This window comes from Lycium ferocissimum, chromosome 11, assembly GCF_029784015.1.
Source record: "Lycium ferocissimum isolate CSIRO_LF1 chromosome 11, AGI_CSIRO_Lferr_CH_V1, whole genome shotgun sequence".
NCBI classification, from domain to species: Eukaryota; Viridiplantae; Streptophyta; class Magnoliopsida; order Solanales; family Solanaceae; genus Lycium; species Lycium ferocissimum.
In genome coordinates, this window is record NC_081352.1 from 13,343,951 (window position 1) to 13,354,221 (window position 10,271).

Sequence of the window (10,271 nt, forward strand, 5' to 3'; positions counted from 1 at the left end):
CACCACCGGCTCCGAAATAAACAGATCGTATCATCAGGTTAGCATATCATCAGATTATCATAGCATCAGATCGTCACATTATCAGACTATCGCATCATCAGAACAGACTCATTATATTGTCAGATTTCCACATTATCAAATCATTATATCATCAGATCAAACAGAATAGCATATCATATATCCTATGCGGCCCATAATGGGACCCGGCGGACGGAACGTGGTCGCCCCTCCTGCCTTGAGCGCCATAACACATCATACTTCGGAAGTTTTCAGATCTCCTGCATCTCCGTCACACATCATATCACATAACCACGGTACCCGGCCAAAGGGGCTCGGCGTACCGGACACATCATAACACCATAATAATAGTCGCTCATCATACTTCGGAAGCTCATCATACTTCGCATTGTGCGCACGATAGTACCGGCCCGGGACTCGGCGAAGGAAGTAACAATATCATGCACGAGCAGAATCGGGTGATCTATACACATCTCCAAACATATACACAGACTTAACAGAATAATCAAAACAGACTATCATTCCAGGATACAAACAATAGCCAAATCAGGTTTCCTTCGAACGTTGTTCGGAACATATCAATTATAACTTAGCAATTAGAGTTACATATCAAATCATATACATACGGATTCTCAATTCGTACATTTCACAGATTCCATAGAACAATCAGAACGGACTATCATTTTGACGCTCAGCCAATAGTCATAGTCAAATCCAGTTTCTGTCAAATGCTACCCGTGGCTTGACAACTAGAACTTTAGTCATCATAGTTACGCATCGGAATCATATATATACAGTTTCTTATCTCAGACTTAACAGCTAAGTGAGTAATCATATTCGGAAGTCAGATTATTAACCATATTAAGTTATATTGATAAATTGTTAGAACTATACAACGGAACGTCTTGCGGGCCCACGGGCAAGTACCAATCCGGTCCGAGCCCGCCTATGAGTGTCGGGGATGTTATACATTAAGGAACCTCCTAAGAACGTTTCGGAGCGATCCGAGCTCATATGGGAAAGTTACGGTTGTTCGTAGTTTCTAAACCTTTTAAGCACAAAATTCTTTAGGCGACATTTATTTCCAAGCATACAAAAGACATAAGGACCATAGTTTTTATTACCTTAAAATTGTCAACATTAAGAGGAAAATAAGAATCACGGACATGCTCGGATCGTAGGAGTAGAATTACCTCGGGGATCATATCATAGCCTATTCGTACTAAGACATGCCAAAGAAAGAAAGGTGAGCTTTACATACCTTGGCCACCCTCTAAGCTAATCCAAACTTGCGTCTCGGCTTCTCACGATCGACAATAATGTCATCAGGTATCCGACATTAGCCATAGGCATTGAAGATTCCAATTCCAAGTCATCACTTTTTCTATAAAAATTTTGGCAGCATCTCCCCTATATATCCAACCACCCCGAGAATTCAACTCGGCTAATATCAACAACAACCAAACCAATAATCATAATAACAACATCCATAATCAATTCATAACTCATTCTAAGCAAGTCGTACAATATTTCAAAACAGCCCGTGCAATACACAATGCACCCGAAACCTCCCAACTTCATTAGGAACGTTCATAACCTATTTTCTACTTCCCAAATTCATAACTACACCAACAATCCCATACACTACAACATTATTTTTGTAAATTCAAAAACTACATTAGAATCACATTACATTCTCAAATCAGCCCGCACAATTACGACTTCCATTTGGGTAGTCAAACCTTCATTTTCACTACATAATCCGCAACAAACAACCACCAAAATACAACATAAAATTTGGTTCACTATGTTCCACCGAAAACAGCCCTTTACGCGGCCAAGCTCCATCATACATGATTTCATGAATTTCCTTTATTTTCTACACATTTCAACAACACACAACATATTGGATACAATTAATTCACTATCTCCACACAACACACACAACACCTACACTCCCACGGCTACACTTCAAACACCACACTTTTATGAATTTCATTCATTTCCATATGCTACAATATCCACAAACCATGCATCACACATGAAAAATAAGATTGAACCTTACCTTGTTCCTTCACCTCCTCTTCTCGGCTAGGATCATGAATCATGCAAACGGATGCCTTGCTTGCTCCAACAACTAGCTCATGTTAATAAGGACCTTTCACTTAGTAGGAAAACATGAAAAGAAAAATTTTCCATGATCAAAGTTGAGGGGCTGGTTTCGGCCAGCCCTTGGCCGTCCACTCCTTCTTTCTCTTTTCTCTCCATTTTTTTGAACTTTCTAAGGCTCAAATGATTAATTGCCTTGTAGTTTCTTCACACACACACATATATATATAAAGGGGGCACATGGCCGGTCATGTGCCCCTATTTTCCTCCAATTTTTTTTCCAACTCTCTCTAACTCTCTAGAATTTTCTTGCATAAAAATAATGAAGATGATTCAATTAATCATCTTTCATAAGCTTGTCCTATATATCCATGTGGCCCATGGACCACCTACATAATATGACCACATAGTCATTAATTTCATGGAATGACCAACTTTCAATAATTAACCTTTGGCCCCAAATTTTCCTTAACGCTTCCCTCCAACAAAATTCATAAGCCATTTACATCTTAGGTCAAGGTCGGGAGATAGTCTTGTTCTTAACCTTCCACAATTCACTCGGAATATCCCAACGTACGAAATGTGGGATATAACATCGTTCCCCCCTTTAGAACATTCGTCCTCGAATGTTCAACTAACCTTACGGGGTCGCATAAGCACCTCGGGGGAGCTCTCTTTTCATAGCTATCGCCATCCTTCATACTACCTCTTAAGTCGTCCAACACCGTTCTCTTGTCATATTCTTTTTCTTCATACCCGTCCATTTTCTAGTGTTCTGTCATTCGAGGTCTTTGCAAGACTTCTCACACTGCCTCAAACACCATCCCGACTCTTATACACTTATTGTTGGTTTTCCGATTTTTCTAACTTACTTGGGTGAGGGGGCCTCATTGGTAACCCAGGCGTCCATACCAAACACATCATTGTATCAACTGCTCTTATCTCACTCTTGCATTTCTCTCACCCGCTTCCCCCCTTTTGGGGTATGCTTATACCACTATCCATTCATGCCTGTTTCTTTTTCTGCACACGAGAAATCTTATGCTACCGCTGTGTCATTCAGAACACACTACTCTTACATAGTCTTTTTCTCATTTTCAAAACGTATTCTGTTCGTTCACATTTTATCCGTATCATCCCGGGGCCGATACGGTAATATGTTCGATATGGATGCTTCGATTACAAATGAAACCCCTTCATGGAAATAAGTCGGTGAGATCGGAAAACCAACAATAAGTGTATAAGAATCGGGATGGTGTTTGAGCGCAAGTGAGAAGTCTTGCAAAAGCCTCGAATGACGGGACACTAGGAAAATGGACGTGTATGAAGAGAACGAGGATGATGAGAGAATGATATTGGATAACCTAAGAGATAATGTGAGGGATAGCACTAGTTATAAAAAGGGAGCTCCCCCGAGGTGCTTACGAGACCCCATAAGACTAGTCAAACATTCGAGGACGAATGTTCCAAAGGGGGGAAGGATGTTATACCTCGCATTTTGCACATTTGAATATTTCGAGTTAATGGCGGGAAGTTAAGGACAAGATTATTTTCAAGAGTTATTTTAATGCACGAGTGGTTATAAATATTATTTATGAATGTTGGTAGTATGGAAATATTGAGAAAGGCTAAGGGTAAAAAGAGAAATTTGCAAAGTGGCCAATGAAAATAATGTGGAAGGCTAGGGGCAAGATGGTAATATTGAGGAAAGTCGAGGGGCAAAACGGGAATTTCACAACGATCAAGAAAAGGCCAAGGGATGACCAAGTCAAACCATTAAGTCATCATTTATTTTCAAGAAAAAAAGAAGAAAACTCTAGAAAAATTTGGAAGAAAAAATGAGGCATGTGCGGTCATGTGCTACATATATATATATATATATATATATATATATATATATATATATATATATATATAAGTGTGTGGTGATTAATAAGACATGAATCATTCTTTTGAAATTCAAGAAAATTCAAGAAAGAGAGAGAGAGAGAGAAAGCAAGGGGAGTTCGGCCAAGAGCTTGGGTCAAGCCGAAACTTGCCCCTTAATTTGATCATGGGAAAATTATTCTCCTTCTAGTTTTCTACTAATTGGAAGGCTCTCGTCGACGTGGAGTAGTCGATGGAACAAGGCAACTATTCGTTTTAGCTATGGAAAGCCCTAGCCGAATGGAAAAGGTGGAGGAAAAGGTGAGGTTCCATCCTCTTTTGCATGTTTTATGGATGTTTTGGACATGTTGTAACGTATGGAAGTGGATGAAAATCATGAAAATATGGATATGGTGTTGTGGCCGTATGTGTTGTGGTGACCGTGTGTGTGTGTTGTAGTGAAAGACTAATTTTATTGGTATGTTTAGAATGTTGTGTTGTGGATTCTATGTAATGAAAATGAATGGTTAATGATGCATGTGAAGACTAGGCCGTGTGGGGGCTGTTTGTGGTAGAATATAATGAACTCATGTTATATAGTATTTTGGTTGTTGATTGTTGTAAATTATGTGATGAAAATAAAGGTTTAATGATCCAAGTCGAAGCTATAAGTTGTGTGGGCTGATTTGGAAGTTAATATGATTTTGATATGCTATCTTGAATTCATGAAAATAATGTTGTAAGTGTATGGATTATTGGCGTCATTGATGAATTTGGAAGAAAGAAAGATATTGTTGTTGTTCCTATGGAAATTTGGTGGTTTCGGGTTCTATGGCATATTGTTTGGAATGTTCTTAAATTATGTTTGAATGACCTTGGATTGGTGTTGAACTTGAGAGCATTGGTGTTGAATTGATCATATGTAGTTTAGTGGAATATAAATGAAATGTTGTCGAATTGTGTAGAAAGGAATTATTGACGTTAGAATACGTTTTGAATCACTTATAGGTATTGTTGGTATGATTGTTGGCATTGTTGTTGATGGTTTGGCCGGGTTGAATTCCCGGGATGGTTGTTGATTGAAATTGACCAAGTTGAACTTGGTGGGATGGAGTATTTACAAGGGAAATGCTGCCGAAATTTCGGTAGCCAAGTATTATTTTAAGATCCAACCTTTAAAGGCTTCTAATAAACGTTTGGTAAACATGACCAAATCAGAGACTTTGGCGGATTTGCAACTTGGATTTGGAGTAGCAGAAGGAGCGGAAAGAGGTATGTAAGACTTCACTTTCCTTCTTTGGCATGTCTTAGACGTAATAGGCTTGAATACGTGCTTCGGGGATAATTCCTCTTCTAGAAATCCGAGATTGAAACTAACTACTATTCATTCAGTAGAATTGAATTAGAAATTGCGCAAAATGTTGGAAAAAGTTCTTAGACATCTAGAACTTACACAAATAGGACCCGATTACCCTAAGATCCTCATAAGTGACGCCATAAATTATTATATACGTAAATTTGATATGCCGCCTCATTTGACCCGAGGTGGGCCCATTGTTCCCGGATTTCCTTATTGTACCATTTGACTTATCTTGAAGCAGAACCCGATGGAAACTTTTGATCTTTATACCGTCATCAAATGACAAGTATTATAACTATGCTAACGAGGATATTCTTATGATGGCTATGAACATGTTTTACAATGACATGGATGATGTCAAGGAAGAAAATGTTTACGTGACAACTATGTCCATGATGATTCTATGATTAAGGGTTCCAAGTCTATGATTCCGTTGACGAGATGAGAACGTTAAGCTATTTCTTGAATTTTCAACTCTACTCATGAATACTGTTTTCCTTTAAAGACTCCAAGTATATGAAACGATGCCCTATGATCCTATTTTATATTTTCTCATGATATTACTCTCCACTAATAGTCTCGCCTTATATTAACCATTCCTTCATGCGAGACAAGCGCCACATAGTTATTCTATAATATAATCGGAGGTTCCCCGACCTTACGTCACTCCGATGGATACATGATTTTCTTGGGCTCTCCTGCATGCTTATATGACCTATGTCTATGAAAAATGTATATGTCCATGGGGTGGGGGGAAGGGATACATGGAAAATGGGAAGGGAACTATGTTTCATTGCCACCTGGTCAGCTGGCTTATCATCCCGGACGCGGGATGCCCGGACGTGGGATGTATGGGCGAGCCGAGTATTTCGGCGCAATGTGGGCGAGCCGACGCTGTTCGGTGCTATGATACTATGATACACTATGACATGCTATGATACACCATGACATGCTATGATACTCTGATATACTATGATTTAACATGATATGACATAAATTCTATTTTCTATGCCTATGAAAAGAAATGTTTTTTTAAAAAAAGGGAAAACAAAGCATGCATGGCATCCGCCCCGGGGCCCTCATATGCACAAAGTTACTCGTTATCCTATGATATGTTCTATGTTCCTATGAAGATGTTGTTCATATGTACGAGTGTCATCCTTTACCTCACGATATGATATCTTGTTATTATTCATGCTTAAATCTCCTACTATGTTGCTACTTCGCCTTACATGCTCGCACATAGCTCGTACGACCCTCTTCTTCGGGGGCCTCGTTTCATGCCGCGCGGTACACCTGCATGAGCCGATTATAGCACGTAGGATGTTCCGGCGAAAGTTAGTAGGCTCCACTTGTCCCGAGTCTTTCCGAGTTAGAGTATAGATGCCATGATACGTTGTTCGAGGTTAGAGACTTTGCGGACGCAGTCGCGGGTATTGGGTTGTCATGTGTAAGCGGCTCCAGCAGCCGATATGTTATTATGTTTCGCGTCACGAGTCTTATTTGATGTCAAATTCTATTTATGGAAAAAAAAATTCTCTATGTATTCACTTCTTACTAGTTCATAAGTTCATATGTGTAATAAGAATTAGCGGGTTCGCTCGGCTGCGAATGGGGTGGTGCCCATCACACCCTAGTAAAGTCAGGGTGACAAATCACATTATCGTACTATCGCATCATCGTAACGTACTCATTATATTGTCGATTTCCACATTATCAAATCATTATATCATCGTATCAAATGTATTAAAGATATCATATATCCTATGCGGCCCATAGTAGGACCCGACGGACGGAACGTGGTCGCCCCTCCTGCCTTGAGCGCCATAACACATCATACTTCGGAAGTTTTCAGATCTCCTGCATCTCCGTCACACATCATATCACATAACCACGGCATCTCGCCAAAAGCGGAGCCGCGTACTGGACACATCATAACACCATAATAATAGTCGCTCATCATACTTCGAAGCTCATCATACTTCGCATTGTGCGCACGATAGTACCGGCCCGGACTCGCGAAGAAGTAACAATATCATGCACGAGCGTAATCGGGTGGTCTATACACATCTCCAAACATATACACAGACTTAACAGAATAATCAAAACAGACTATCATTCCAGAATACAAACAATAGCCAAATCAGGTTTCCTTCGAACGTTGTTCGGAACATATCAAATATAACTTAGCAATTAGAGTTACATATCAAATCATATACATACGGATTCTGGATTCGTACATTTCACAGATTCCATAGAACAATCAAAACGGACTATCATTTTAACGCTCAGCCAATAGTGATAGTCAAATCCAAGCACAACGTTACCCGTGGCTTGACAAATAGAACTTTAGTCATCATAGTTACGCATCGGAATCATATATATACGCTTATCTCGTACTTAACAACTAAGTGAGTAATCATATTCGGAAGTCAGATTATTAACCATATTAAGTTATATTAAAAAATTATTAGAACTATACAACGGAACGTCTTGCGGGCCCACGGGCAAGTACCAATCCGGTCCGAGCCCGCCTATGAGTGTCGGGTATGTTATACATTAAGGAACCTCCTACGAACGTTTCGGAGCGATCCGAGCTCATATGGGAAAGTTACGGTTGTTCGTAGTTTCTAAACCTTTTAAGCACAAAATTCTTTAGGCGACATTTATTTCCAAGCGTACAAAAGACATAAGGACCATAGTTTTTATTACCTTAAAATTGTCAACATTAAGAGGCAAATAAGAATCACGGACATGCTCGGATCGTAGGAGTAGAATTACCTCGGGGATCATATCATAGCCTATTCGTACTAAGACATGCCAAAGAAAGAAAGGTGAGCTTTACATACCTTGGCCACCCTCTAAGCTAATCCAAACTTGCGTCTCGGCTTCTCACGATCCACAATAATGTCATCAGGTATCTGACATTAGCCAAAGGCATTGAAGATTCCAATTCCAAGCCATCACTTTTTCTATAAAAATTTCGGCAAAGATCTCCCCCTATATATCCAACCACCCCGAGAATTCAACTCGGCTAATATCAACAACAACCAAACCAATAATCATAATAACAACACCCATAATCAATTCATAACGCATTCTAAGCAAGTCGCACAATATTTCGAAACAGCCCGTGCAATACACAATGCACCCGAAACCTCCCAACTTCATTAGGAACGTTCATAACCTATTTTCTACTTCCAAAATTCATAACTACACCAATAATCCCATACACTACAACATTATTTTTGTAAATTCAAAAACTACATTAGAATCACATTACATTCTCAAATCAGCCCGCACAATTACGACTTCCATTTGGGTCGTCAAACCTTCATTTTCACTATATAATCCGCAATAAACAACCACCAAAATACAACATAAAATTTGGTTCACTATGTTCCACCGAAAACAGCCCTTTACGCGGCCAAGCTCCATCATACATGATTTCATGAATTTCCTTTATTTTCTACACATTTCAACAACACACAACATATTGGATACAATTAATTCACTATCTCCACACAACACACACAACACCTACACTCCCACGGCTACACTTCAAACACCACACTTTTATGAATTTCATTCATTTCCATATGCTACAATATCCACAAACCATGCATCACACATGAAAAATAAGATTGAACCTTACCTTGTTCCTTCACCTCCTCTTCTCGGCTAGGATCATGAATCATGCAAACGGATGCCTTGCTTGCTCCAACAACTAGCTCATGTTAATTGTTACACCTCGCATTTTTGCACATTTGAATATTCCGAGTTAATGGCGGGACGTTAAGGACAAGGTTAGTTTCCGGTTTTGTTGAATGCGCGAGTCGCTTATGAATATTATTGTTATGGAAATTTAGGGGCAAACTTGGAATTAGAAACTTTTATGCATGACTTGTTGAAGAAAATCGAGGTTAAAAGTCGGGAAATAATTTTCATGAAATAGCACAAGTGTATATTATATATATTTGTGGAGTGTGTGTATATGTATGTGGGCCCCACTCCTTGAGGACATGTGATGAAAATATGGACCAAGCTTATCAAGGAAGACATTAGTCATCTTTATTCATTTTCAAGAAAATCAAGAAAATGGGAGAAAATTCTGAGAGGGTATGTGCTCCCTCACATGTCTCTATAATTATATATATATATATATATATATGTGATATATAAGAGAAGAGGGCATAAGTCATCCTTTAAAACTCTAAAGAATTCAAGAGAAATGGAGAAAGAAAAAAGAAGAAGAAGGGCGGCCAAGAGAGGGGGTCGCGAACCAGCCCCATGCAATCTACCATGGAGAATTTGTTTCTTCATGCTTTCATACTAATTGGAGGGCCCTCTCCGACGTGGAGTAGTTGTTGGAGTGAGAAAACCATTCGTTTTGATTATGGAGGAAGCTAGCCGAGGAAGAACATGAAAGGAAAAGGTAAGATTCTATTCTCTTTTGCATATTTTGTGGATGTTGTGGACGTGTAATAATGCATGGAAAATGAATGAAAATTATGAGGTTACATATGTTGATGGTGTGGCGTGTATATGTTGCAAAATATAGAAGTGAAACCTAATTTATTTAGTATGTTTGGAGTATGTACTATAGATGGTTTGTGTATGTTTAGCATGTAGAAATGAATGGACTTCATGGAAATTATGCATATTGAAGACTTGGCCGTGTGGGGCCGTTTTAGTAGAGTGTAATGGACTCATTTTATATAGTATTTTGGTTATTGATTGTTGTAGATTATGGATGAAAATGAAGACTTGATGACTCCAATGGAAATTATAATTGTTGTGGGGATTTGGAGCATAATGTAATTTTAATATAGTCACTTGAGTTGATGAAAATGATGTTGGTAACGTATGGGATTGTCGATATGGATTATGAATTTGGAAAGAGAAAATGTGTTATTGA